Source organism: Crocodylus siamensis, chromosome 10 (assembly GCF_052110815.1).
Source record: "Crocodylus siamensis isolate JL-2025a chromosome 10, ASM5211081v1, whole genome shotgun sequence".
Classification (NCBI taxonomy): domain Eukaryota; kingdom Metazoa; phylum Chordata; order Crocodylia; family Crocodylidae; genus Crocodylus; species Crocodylus siamensis.
In genome coordinates, this window is record NC_143404.1 from 48537437 (window position 1) to 48550179 (window position 12743).

At 42.4% G+C, this 12743-nt stretch overlaps 1 protein-coding gene across 9 annotated transcripts in view; it reads left to right on the forward strand.

The window, feature by feature from the left end:
* The first annotated feature begins 918 nt into the window (after nucleotides 1–918).
* Nucleotides 919–12743, forward strand: part of RALY (RALY heterogeneous nuclear ribonucleoprotein) — a 437215-nt gene continuing 425390 nt past the window's right edge. For 6 of the 9 annotated variants that reach the window (XM_090064601.1, XM_090064599.1, XM_090064603.1 and 3 more), the window contains exon 1: nucleotides 1477–1649. The gene's annotated coding sequence lies outside the window, so the exon portion shown is untranslated. Of the gene's footprint in view, nucleotides 1226–1476; nucleotides 1650–2555; nucleotides 2648–12743 lie in introns of those variants that run through there. The other 3 variants (XM_090064602.1, XM_090064607.1, XM_090064608.1) reach the window with 2 other exon arrangements.

A 12743-nucleotide genomic window follows, 5' to 3' on the forward strand; every position in this document is an offset into this window, starting at 1 on the left:
GAGGATCCGGACAGGGTTTCTTATTTTTTTTTGTCACTAGTGGTATACCGTATTTTTCGGACCATAAGACGCACCTGACCATAAGACGCACCCAGTTTTTATGGCAGGAGAGACTATGTGTGCCGGTGGCCGGCCATTTTTATTGCCGGCTCCCGGCCACCGGCACGGGCGCCGGCTTCCGGTGTAAACAAGCGGCGGATGTCCCGCTCGGGCTCCACCCCATCTCCCCAGGACACACACCTTTGGACCATAAGACGCACCCTCGTTTTCCCCCCACTTTTGGGGGGAAAAAAGTGCGTCTTATGGTCCGAAAAATACGGTAATTCTCATACCAGTGAGCAGTGTTTTTAGGAAGCCTGTGTCAAAACTTGTGCTCTGTTCACATTTATCATATGCTTTTGAAGTGTTAAAACTTGAACTAGAAAGCTTATACCTTCCATGGGGAGATCTGGGAGAAAGTATGATCAAGCTTCAGTAGAGCCTGAGAGGTCAGTAATAGCCCAAGGGCTGAAGCACAGGATCCAGTGCTCAGGCTGGTCAGATGCATACCTGGAATGCATGGAAAGGCCTCAGCCTAGAGGGGGTGTGCCCAGACCTTGGTTCTACTTGAGACTTAAGCTCACAAGCCCAGTGGATCAGGATCCAACACACGAGTCTGGTGAGTATCCAAAGTAGAGCTCAGGCCTGTGATGCTATGAATTATATTGTATGATACCACAGCAAATTATAAGCCAAAGAGTTGGGGTGAAATGAAACCTTAGCCCTGCTAGAGTTAACAGTAACGCTGGGATCGATTTCCTTGGCCTGGAACTTCAGCCATAGTCACCGCCTGCCCAGAGGGTTTTCTCCCTCCCATGTCACCACTCCTCATCCACAGACTCTCTCACCTCGTGGTCCAAGCCTACTTCCCTCTCCCTCCCCTGTATAATAAAGCTCTCGCTGAAGTAAAAAGGGAGTCTGCTCAGGCGAAGGCTTCATTCAGGATTGCTGCTCGGGCTTCCCGCGCATCGTGCCGCAGCCGGAGGAAGGTGCCAGCCGACCCGGGCTGAGGATCCATGGGAGAGATACGCCCCGGCTAAAGGGGCAAGCAGATGCCAGCCGCGGCCTGCGATACCCTTCTCGCAGCTGCAGCCCCCGCACGGCGCCTCGCCGGGATGTAGCCCGCAGCCCCGCCCCCGCCAATCCGCGCCTCCAGGAGCTGGACCCTTCCATCGCGCCCTCTGGGGTGAGGATGAGAGCTGCTTTCCCCGGCCGCAGAGCCGGGCTCGGCACTGCTGGCCTCCACTAGCGCGAGCTGCCCATGTCACGCGGTCCTAGAGCCGCTGCCGGGGTGCCGCGCTGCTGCCGAGCGGGTCAGGCGGGCGCGGGCCGTGGGGCTTGGCGCGGTGACCGCCCCCCCCCCCCCCAGCAGCCGCAGTGGTACAGTCCGCTGGAAAGACTCGGGGCTGCCAGAATCTCCGCGCCCGCACTGGGTTGGCGGCTCCCCCGAGCAGAGGAGGGCGCGGCGCGGCGGGGGCAGTGGTAGTGGTAGTGGCTAGGGCTGCTGCTGCTACCGCCACCACCCCTGTATGGTGGCTGTCACTCTTTCCTCCTTCCCTTTCTCAGTCAATTCTTCTTTGAAATTTTTACCTCTGACCTTTTCTTGCTTGGTGAGTATTTTTTCCCCCTTCTTTCTTCTTCAGCTGCTCCCCCCCATTCTTTTCTTTTCTTTTCTTAAATGCATTTATTAACTTTAAAAGTATTTCTAATAAAAGGTTTTTGTATTTTTTTTTTTATTTTATTTTTTTAATAACACCTTTTTAGTCGTCTTATTTCTACTACCAGCCGTAGAGGGTTTGGTAACTAAACTTGTGTTCTGCTGCACCCCTCCCAGATTTTATCTTCCTGTGATTCTTCTCTTAGATTCTGTACCTAAGGTGCTTTTAAACATTGATTTGTATTTTGAAAGTGTCTTGGCTCTAAGTTCTCTACTCTGATTTCAAGAGCATTTGTCCCCCTTTTGTTGCAGGTGCAAATGTTTGACTGATGTATGTGGTATCTCTTTTTTTCTTTTTTTTTTTTTTTCTTTGAACTTTTACATTTTTCCCCCATATAGTCTTACCCTCTGTCCCCCTTGGTTATTACAGTCATAGGTTCTTGTGCCTTGCAATTTATTCATATTTTCTTGAAAAATTATATTAAAAAAAGATATGTGGATGTGCTGCTGGAAATGAGTCTTTTTGTTTTGTTGTTGGTTTTTTGTCTTTTATTTTGTTGTGTGTTTTGTTTTTCCCCCCCCCCCTTAAGTCCTATCATTTACAACTGATTTTTTTTTTCTTTTCTTGCAAGTTTTGGCCTGACTTGGTGTCTTCCACCTGTATAGTAATGCAAGGAGAATGGGAAAGGAGAAAAGAGGACAGAAGTGCCAACAGCTATAGGATGAGAAACTTTTGTGGTTTTTAAAACAAGTTGGTAAAATCCTGACCCCACTGAAGGCAATAGCATAGCCCTCGTTGACTTCACTGAGAGTAGGATTTTTAACTCCTGGGTGTGGAATAAAACCTTTTCTGTTTTAGTCTCCCCTAAAAGAAACAATAAACAAGTTTGATTGGACAACATACTGTTCCCTGTGTCTCAGCACTATATTGATGGAACTATATCAACCCAGGTGTGTTTGTGTATTGTTTTTGTGGGGAAATGATTGTATGTTGGCTGGGTATATGCTGTGTTCAAAAAAAGCTTTTATTGATCATTGTAATCCAGAGCTCTGCTTAGAAAAAGAGTGACTTTATAGAAAAAATGACAGCTTACCTTACTGCTTTGGAAAATTTAAGCCTTGGTATCTTGGGTGAAGGTTGCTATTGTGCCTATTGGAACATATTTAAGGTGCTTTGTACTGACCAAATAGATTGTGAATGCACTAATCAAACTCTGTGCTAGCTTGAACAGCACCGGAACAAACGTACTTTCTTTGCAGCAAATGGGGGCTTATAAGACATTACCCTAACCTGTGGTTATTATGCATTTTGGTTGGTTTGTTTGGAAAGAGGTAGTTCTTCTAATGGACAGGAGTTAGTTGAGAGTAAGTAGTACATGCAGACTGAGAATTTGAATGGCCGTTTTGAGACCAGAAACAGAAATCTACTCTTCAGACCAATTGACAGTCTAAAGCCTTGGAAATCTGTCTTGAACAGTAGGATTTCCCCCTCCCCACCCAAATCTGGCTATCGGCATGTATTTGAAAGGTATTCTGAACTCTAACATATTCCACAACCAAAGAAAAAAACTAAGAAATGGCTCTTTTTACAAACTATGTGTGAGAGCATGCATCTCAGTATGCCTTGGTGTTCTCTGAATACATTCAAATATTTTGCTTCCCAGCAGTGGGGGGAAATGATAACCTTCCAAGGAATTCTATACTGAGCTTCAAATTCTAATGAGCTCTTCCCACATCTCAACAGACAGCCCTTTTTTCAGTGGCTCTTCAGTTTGAACTTTGCTAGAAATTACAGCAAGGGGTTTTAAGCTTGTATTTGGCAGCTCCCAAGGCATGAAGCATTTTCTTTGATATCAAAGAAGTCAGAGACTAGCCCCTTGTGCATAGGTGCCACACACATGCTGAACAATAGCTTACATCAGTGGCTCTCCAAGTGTGGCATTTAGAAAGAAGCTGATTTGGGACACCAGTTGTATATTATCAAGAATAATCTGAATAGGAGAGAATGTACGAGAACTTAGACCCTGACTTGAAACTAGACTTCATGCTCTGTTTCCATTTATCTATGCTTGCCCTAGATAACTTTTTACTTATTCATTTGATTTTTTTTCAAATGCTGTCTGGAATCAATGATAATGTTAGAGTGATGTTGTACTCATGTTCCAAGAATTAAGGCAAGGATTCAAGGGCAAACAAGATTTTTGCCCCCCCACCCCGGGCTTAAGTTATCTGTGTTGTCAAAGGCGCTTTTCTAATGTGGGGGGGATGCTGACTTTCTCAGAGTGCGTTAGCAGTTACCTTCAACCTAGAAGAGGAAAGAAGGTTGGTGTGTCAACTGAGCTCTGTAGAAACTCCCAGAGAAGAAGAACATAAAAAGCCAAGTCATGGCAAATATCATGGTGGAAAGTTTCATATCCGTATAGCAAAGATGGTACATGAAGAAAAGCTTCTAAGCCAGTAGTTTTGACCTTCTTCCATTTGCGGACTCCTAAAAAAAAATATATATATATATAATATTGAATGGAGGTGCAGACCCCCTTGAATTGTAAGTGTAGGTCTTCGAATACTTTTGATGGATCATGGCCATCTTTTGCTTAGACTGCAGACCCCTGGGTATCTGCAGACCATAGGTTGAAAACTACTGTTCCAAACAAGTATCTGCATCTGCTGATGATTTTTAAGGAGAAGGGTTTCTTTTTTTCCTTCTCCAGAATTATGGGTGAGTGGCAGCCAGGAAGTTAAGTTAAATCTAAATCCTGGTGCACCAAACTAATATATGAAAAGAAAAAGACTTCTTGCCATCTTTTTTTATGGCATACTTACCTTCATCAATGACTTGTTGCAACATTATTGTTTGTATTCCTGGAAGCTTTATATAACCTTGTTTCTAGTGGTGGAGTTAGGTTTAGCTGGATGCGCCTTCCTTCATGAAGTGCGCATATACTATGGCACTCACGAAAGATTGTCCATAGGCTAGCTCTGATCATTAAGATAATGTTGCAGGTGGATTTCAAGAGAATGACAAAGCAAAGAAGATTGTATCTCTTTAAGAACTACTTCCTTTAGAAAAAAAGTAAGCAGTTAATTTTGCAAAAATGTGTTATAACTAGGTTTTAAGGAGTGGCCTAAAGCTCCTGATGGTGATCAGTTTACTGTTCAATTGGTAAATGTGTTCTGACTTGGTCCTTCAAAACCAAATAAGTTTAGAACCAAGAGAGATTTTTGACTGGGGCTTTTCACCAAAGTAGAGCATAAAATCAGCAGAACTTCCTTTTTGATTTGTTCTGTATTGATTTGCATCTAGAACTTTCAGGCCTAGAAGGAAATCTACATTCCTTCAAAGGAAGTGTTGCCTGTGGATATAAAATCTTAGGAGCTCCCTGATGCGCTAAAAGGTACTGTAGAATTTTTCAAAATGTTATGTATGTATGTTGGAGATGGCTGAGGCTCACTTGAAAATAAGTAGGTCTCTTCCTGTTTCCCCTGTAAAGTCATTTCCTTGTGTGGTACAGGATTCCATTCTGTTAGGAAAAAAGGACCCTATTTCAGAAATAAAATGGCAAGAACGATATGTTCAGATCTCAGTTCCTGTGCAAATTAGTCTTCAGACTTCATTTGATCTGAAACCAGGAAAAGATTAATGATGGAAAGGCTAAATATACACACAAAAAAATAATCTAAAATAATGAGCCAAATTGAACTAACATAAAGATACAGTGTCAAACAGTTTGTAGATTCATAAAGCCTACTAGAGAAAAAGGAAAAATGTTTCTGGCGAACAACAAACTATTTTTGTACAACTATAAAGCTTTTAATGAGGTTGCTAAAATACAATTCAAAATCTACACTTTTCATACGTATATTCAATGTGGAAGGCTGATCTGTAAAATTCATGCTGATCTGGATAATCTGAATCAAGGTGAATAGTAAAGAGGGGCTGTTGGGAGGATCTGAAACCCAACAGACATTTTCTTAAACCTGAGTTATGTCAGGTTTTTTTTTTTTTAAGATGCCTGAAGCTATTGCATTTTAAGAAGACAGAGCTTTTGTTTTTGAGGTGGCCTAGAAAAAAAAAGTGACGGATGAATCCAAAGCAAAGGTTTTTGAAAGTTGTCATTTGTGATTAAGCTGATTTTTGCTGTTGTATGCAAGAATATGTCAATGTTTCTTGCGTGGTGTGAACTATGTCTCTTTCTACCAATACCAGCTTATTTTATTTTTAATGTTTTTGCTGATGTTAATTCAGGTGAGTAATAGTATCTAGTGCCTCTGACTCAGAAGTGTGTACTTTAATTAGAAGGTCAGATTTCGACAAGCTGTGTCTCTGATGTAAACTTAATCCTGTCTTTTGTAAAGTATGTATAATTAAGGTGACGCGAGTGCAGAGAGTGATTTTTTTTTTTTTTTTTTTTTTTTTTTTTAGAACAGCCTTCTAGCATTCAATAGCATTAGGGCGTGAATGTAACATTATACTGTTAAAGATAAGGCATTAGTATTTTTAAACAGAGGACTATTAATGACATACATGGGGATGGAAGTAGAGCTAACTGTACTACATGTATTTTACATCCTCTCCATTTCCAGTAGAAGCAATTGCACATTAATTGCAAAAAGATATGTTTTTTTGCATGTAACTTCTGCTGTGTCCTGTTGCTAGTCCGTGGACAGAAAGCAAAGGCCATTGAAGGGAATAGGACTTTTTGCACTGGCTTTGGGTCAGACTACAGGGGTTAGCAACAGACCAGGTGTACTAAAAGTAAACATCATAAGCATGACTGACAGTACAGTCTGAACTTCTTGGGCTTTCATAATGATGGATGCAAAAAGGTAGCTGTAGCTAATAAAGTGCTAGCAGAATTGGAGATAATTATGTCTACTTTAATAATGAGATGATAAAAGAAAGAATTCATTCTCAACTAAAAGCCCCAAAAACTTTTTGGTTAGAATAGCAATATTGAGAAGAAGCAATAGCATTAAAAGACCATAAATAGTCCTTCAGTGACACCTCATTAGCAAATTAATGAAAGAGGTTCTGATACTGCAGAGGTGGGGTTCTGAAATGAGTCCTCCTTCTGTCTTACCTTCTTGTGTATAATTTTTCATTCTAAATCCCAACTAAATTTAGAAAGGTGGCTAATTAGACTGGCTTAGCTTGCTTGCAAGAAGTTAAAGAAGTACTGATTGGATGAATGGTCTGTAAAGTGGATTGGAAATTGGCTGGAACTTTGAGCTCAGAAGGTAGTAGTTAATGGCTCAATGTCTCATTGGCAGCCAGTATCAAGTGGAGTGCCTCAAGGGTTGGTCCTGGGGCTGGTTTTGTTCAGTGTATTCATTAACAACCTGGAAGATGGGATGGAGTACCTTCTCAGCAAATTTTCAGATTACACCAGTCTGGAAGGAAGTAGTAGATATGCTGGAGGGTAGGGCTAGATTTCAGAGTGACCTAGACAATTGGAGGATTGGACCAAAAGAAATCTTACATGAGGCTCAAAAAGAACAAATGCAAAGTCCTACACTTAGGATGGAACAGTCCCAGCCACCAGTACAGGCTGGAGGCTGACTGGTTAAGCAGCAGCTCTTTAGAAAAAGACGTGGGGGGTTATACTAGCAATAAGCCACAAGTGTGCCCTTGTTGTGAACAAAGCTAATGGTATACTGGGCTGCATTAGTAGGAGTGCTGCCAGTAGGTCAAGGGAAATGATTCTTCTCTACTCAGTACCAGTGAGGCCACATCTGGAGTACTGGTCACTTGTACACATGCCTGACACCTGCACAATTAATAAAATTTGCTGGAGCATGCTAATCAGCATGTTCCAGTAGCCTTGGCATCACACGTATTGAGTGTCCCCATGCTTTTAACTAAATCTTGTTCGACAAGCTTTAGTTAACGCAACCCCACCATCATTTTGCAGTGTGGGATGCTGGATATGTGACATGCTGTTGGCACTTGTAATTACAGAGGCTCCCAAGAACCTCTCTAATTTGAAATGTCCCCCTCTTCCCCTGCCCCCCCTCCCCACCCGGGAGCATGTGTAAAGACACTCTTGTACTGTCTAGTTCTGGGCCCCCCACTACAGAATGGATGTGGACAAATTGGAGAGAGTCCAGGGAAACAAAATGGTTAGGGGACTGGGGCGCACAACTTCTGAGGGGAAGCTGATGGAGCTGGGTTTATTTAATCTAGTGAAAAGACCAAGGAGGGGAGGGGTTTAATAGCAGTCTTTAAGTACCTGAAGCATGAGTCCGAAGAGGATGGAGCTAGACTGTTTTCAGTGGTAGCAGATAACAGAACAAGGAGCCAATGGTCTCAAGTTGCAACAAGGGAAGTTTTATGTTAGATATTAGGAAAATCTCTCTTATGAGAAGGGTAGTAAAGCAATGATGCAGGTTACCCTGAGGTGGTAGAAACTCCATTCTTGAAGGTTTTTAAGACCTGGGTAGACAAAGCTTTGACTGGGATGATCTAATTGGGGATGGTCCTGCTTTGAGCAAGGGGTTGGACTAGATGACACCCTGAGGGTCCTCCCATGCCTAATTTTCTATAATTTGTTAGGGCAGTACGAGTCACTTTAGGTTGAATCCGGTCTGCTTATGTATATATTGTTTGGCGCAAACTCTAAACAGAAATCTGTGTTGTTCATACTGGACCAGTTTAATCTTTCAGTCTGGAATCTGTTTGGAAGTAGCTTTCTGCAGAGGGACCTAACGAGTGACTACTGCTATTCTCACTGAAAAGGAATTGCCTTCCCCTTCCTCCAAAAGAGCAAGCTCACATCAAAAACACTTTTAAATTGCTCTTTGTAAGATTCAGAAACCAAATCATAGTCTAAAAACGGCCTTATTCCTAAACATACCAGACTTAGTCTTATCTTCTCAGCTTATTAATGGGATTTTTGCTGCTGGAAAAAAGACTGCATCTTCAGTTCTGCTTTGAGCTTGATGTAGCTGAGACCTGTAGAACTGAACTAAGTGCTCCAAAACCACATGTTCCCCCCAGTGCTGCAAACTGTTTTTTCCAGCGAACATCACTTTCTCCACTAGCTGGAGAGTTTACCAGAGACCTTGAACAAAGTCCTGTCTTTGCCCCAAAGACTCTCTTCAAAATAAAATTAATGCCACTTTGTTTTAGGAAACAAGAATAAATTAAATGGCATCTCTGGACTGTGTAACTAGTTTCATTGAAATCTGCAGCATCAGCTGAACAGTATATGTTGGTACCATGGGAGACCAGAAATTAACACGGTGCCACTGCTTCATCATCCAGATGTTTTTGCAGGTAGATGCGTGGTAGAAAGCCTAAGCTATAAAAAGGATAAGCCTGTACCCGTTTTCTGATCATGGCTAAAGGCAGATTTAAGACAAATGAACAGAGTTTGGGGCAAGCTCTATATTTCAGCTCTGTCAGGAAATAACGCTGTGCTTGTCCGTTCCAACACTTCCTCTGGCAAAATACAAACAATAGGTATGAAAAGACTTTGCGGTTTGCCCTGTCATCTTTAAAGGACAGGCATATCAAATCCTCAGTAAAGCAATTTAAATGTGGATAAAGGATGAAATTTCCTGCCAAAAATGAGACTTCAGCTTTCATAGATTATATGGTAATGAGTAGCCGTATTAGAACTTAAACACAGATTCAGGATTCGTTCTTCCTTTTGTTTTTGTTTTTTTAAGACTTAATTAGATTATACTTCTCTCTGGACCAGGCCTATGCTGTCATCCAGTATGGGTCATATAGCTATAAGTTGCTTTTTTCATAGTTCTGGGATTCTAGATGTCTTGCTAGACTTATGATGAGCTACTCAAGATCAAATTGAAAGAACCCAGATGCCATATTCCCTGCCTTCAGGCTTGCTAGCCCCTCTGGAAAGCTGGAATTAGAAGGATCTAGTGAGAAAGGTGCACATCCTATCATTATAGAAGCAGCCAGCTCTGTGCTCAGGATGAATTTCAGAGATGCATGTCTGCTGTTAAGATGGCAAATTTTGCCCTTCATAACAATAGAGCTTGACGTAAGAGGCTTAGTTGGGCTGTGCGAAGCTCTAGTTGCTGATTCGATTCAGTGGACATATGGCCAGATTTGGTCACCGAATCTGAATCAAATAGGATGACCCTTTAACCTCTCCAGATTTAATCGGAACACTGAATCAATTTGGGGAGGTTCAGACATACAGACGTGTTTTAAATGTTTTTACATGCATCTAGGTAGCAGGCAGCTTGCAAGTGCTGCGATGCTGGGGCATGCTCGGCAGCAGACACGAAAGTGGACCAGAAGCACTTCTGGGTCCACTGAGGAGTGTGCTGGGGGGGCCACCCCACACCTCCCTGGCTCAGTGACTGGTGCCTCCTGAGTCTGGGGGGGGACACCTGGAGTCCCCTTTAGGCCAATCACCAAGCCAGAAGTGCGCTTCCCCCCCGCTCCCCAGCAGACCTGGAAAATGGACTGGAAGTACTTCCTGGTTTGCTGCTGAGCATATGGTGGGCCCCCCACACTCCTGTGAGACGCTCCATTCAGTCCAGCATCGCAGCAATCATGAGCTCGCGGTATGCAGAGAGAACTTTTAAAGCCGTGTCTGTGTCCGAATCACTCGTTCTCTGAATCGGCATAAAATCTTCAGATTCGGAGTCGGCTAAATCGAATCGGGGACAGTGATCTGAATCAATTGAATCGCTGTCCCTGATTTGGGCCTAATCCGAATTGAATAGGGCCCACTTCACACGCTCCTAAAGCTTAGTTCTCTCATGTATTAGAGTAGATGTAGATCTGGGTCTTAGCTATCGGGGACTATATAACTGTTTCCACAGATTCCTTCACCCTGCCCTGTCCATCAGCATCCAGTGTAGTTAGTGCTTGTTAAATATGTCCCCTCCTGCTCCCCCTCCCCACTTGGCAGGATCCTGGATTTGCAGGAGCTTCGAGGTGATTCTCTCAGTCCTCCATACATTCAAGGGTGAGGATGTGAAGATGCATGTGACTAAGTCTACAGCAGTAACCAACAGGAAGGTGAGCAAGCTGTTGGAAGCTAGTGGGTAAAGTGACTCTTTTCCTAGTAAGAACTTCTTCCGCACACTATAGATGTGGCTTTTTGGTGTCATCAGTGGTGAAGAGTTCTAGAAAAAACACTAGAATGACAGCCCAGAGCTAGAAATTCTGCTTAGTCAGAAGACGTTGATGTTGCTACTAGAAGAATGGTCTTATGGGTGTCTTGTGATCAGGAAGCTGCTGGTGTGTCTTTTTGAGGTTGTCTTTATAAGGGGAGTGTTCATCTGTGGCTGTTGGCTCATGGCAAGATATATATTGTAAAAGGACCCTCTAGCTACTTGCTTCCCAGCAAAAAGAATAGTGCAATGAGTACTGTAAAACATCCATTAGAGTCCTTCTCATAACTTGGTGAGACGTTCTTTTTAAGCAATAGCTTTCTCTACTAGTATTTATGATCTGAGTGTGTAATTCCTTCACAAGCTGAGCCCTTATTTTCATGAATAGCCTGATTGTTTTATGGGACCTTTAAAGTTTTGAACCTGTTAGTATTAGCACAAGATATTGCTAGCCCACACTGTTTCTAATAGGAGCTTTAGATCCAGTTCTGCCAAGAGACCTTGTTGAATATACCCTGTGGACATGTGGGAACTCCTTTGCAGGTAGTAGGTTTCCATACAGAGGTTTGTCTGTATAGTTGTTACGATAGGATTGGTGGCTGAAGCTGATGAACTGATCTGGGAGCTACCTTTTTTTTTTAAAGCTCTCTGATTAACGCTCATCTGTTCTCATGAAACTAACCATTGTTCTCATGGGGTAACTTCTTACTCTGCCCACATGAACAAAATGAAACCAATGACAACAGTATAAATGTACCAAAAACTATTTATTAAATGTACAGGTTTTTCATTTATGTTGTTAAAGTCTAAAAAATTGTTTAAATGTTTAGTTCTAGTTAAATAATATTTTGGGTTCAAATCATCATAAATAATTTCAAACAATTTGCTAAGTCTGCAGTTCACACTGCAAACTAACAATTACTTCCAAACTTTTCAAACTAACAGTTACTTCCAAAAATGTTTCCTAACTGTTTTAACTAAATATTGCATTCCTTACAAAGCAGCAGCGATGTACTGTGGTGCACACAAATTGCTTACTATCTTTGTATCATTTTTGGATTTTACAGTCATCTGCCCTTGGACAAAAAGCACAATGTCCATTCATGCTTGCAGAAGGTTCTTCTGGGATGCGTTGTGGCAGTTTGTAATCTAGGGCAGTCATACCAGACTTGACAGATGCAGGCAGATTATGTGTACCCATCACACTTCATTTTATTTGTCTATCGATCAGCTGGTCTCCAAGCTCCTGCAAAAAAAACCTGCTGTCTTCTTAAATGTGATCTTTGCTTCCAGTTTGTGTTGTGGCCTAGCCAAATGATGAGGCTGGCAACGGCAGCCACATCCAGCATATTGAAAAACAGTGCTATTTTTTTTTATTTTTTTCCATCTGCAGGTGGTCATATGGACTAAGTGGTCAAAGTTAGGCACCCCACCCTTGTTTTCAGTGTAGTCATGGATGATGTCAGGCTTTTTTTGCTCTCCACCTACTGACAGGTCATGGTGCATGTGTTGGATGCGGTCCATAACATGAGATCTCTCCTGAGCATGCACACACCAATTAGAGATGGGAAGGTTCTAGAATAGCTGAACTTTCCACCTTAATGGTGTCAGTGAGCCACTTACATCTGGGGAGCTTGTGCAGTAGCTTGTGTGCTCCAGTAGAGTGCTGTGTGTTACATCTGAGTGCCAAGAGCACAAGAGTAGGGTGTTGTGTGCACATGAGTATACTCAACGAAGAATGACTAACACATGGTATGACTCTGAGTGTTTAAGGAATCCTGAAGTGTGATTTGGCATGCAAATGGAGTATGGATGCTTGAGAGTATTTGCGGTTTGAATGGTGTGTGAGCTTACTTGGTTAGTGATCATACCTGCATGTCTGAGGCATATGAGTAGTGAGAGAGAGGGGTGACCTATTGGATAGGATTGTAATTGGATACTTACCTGAAAA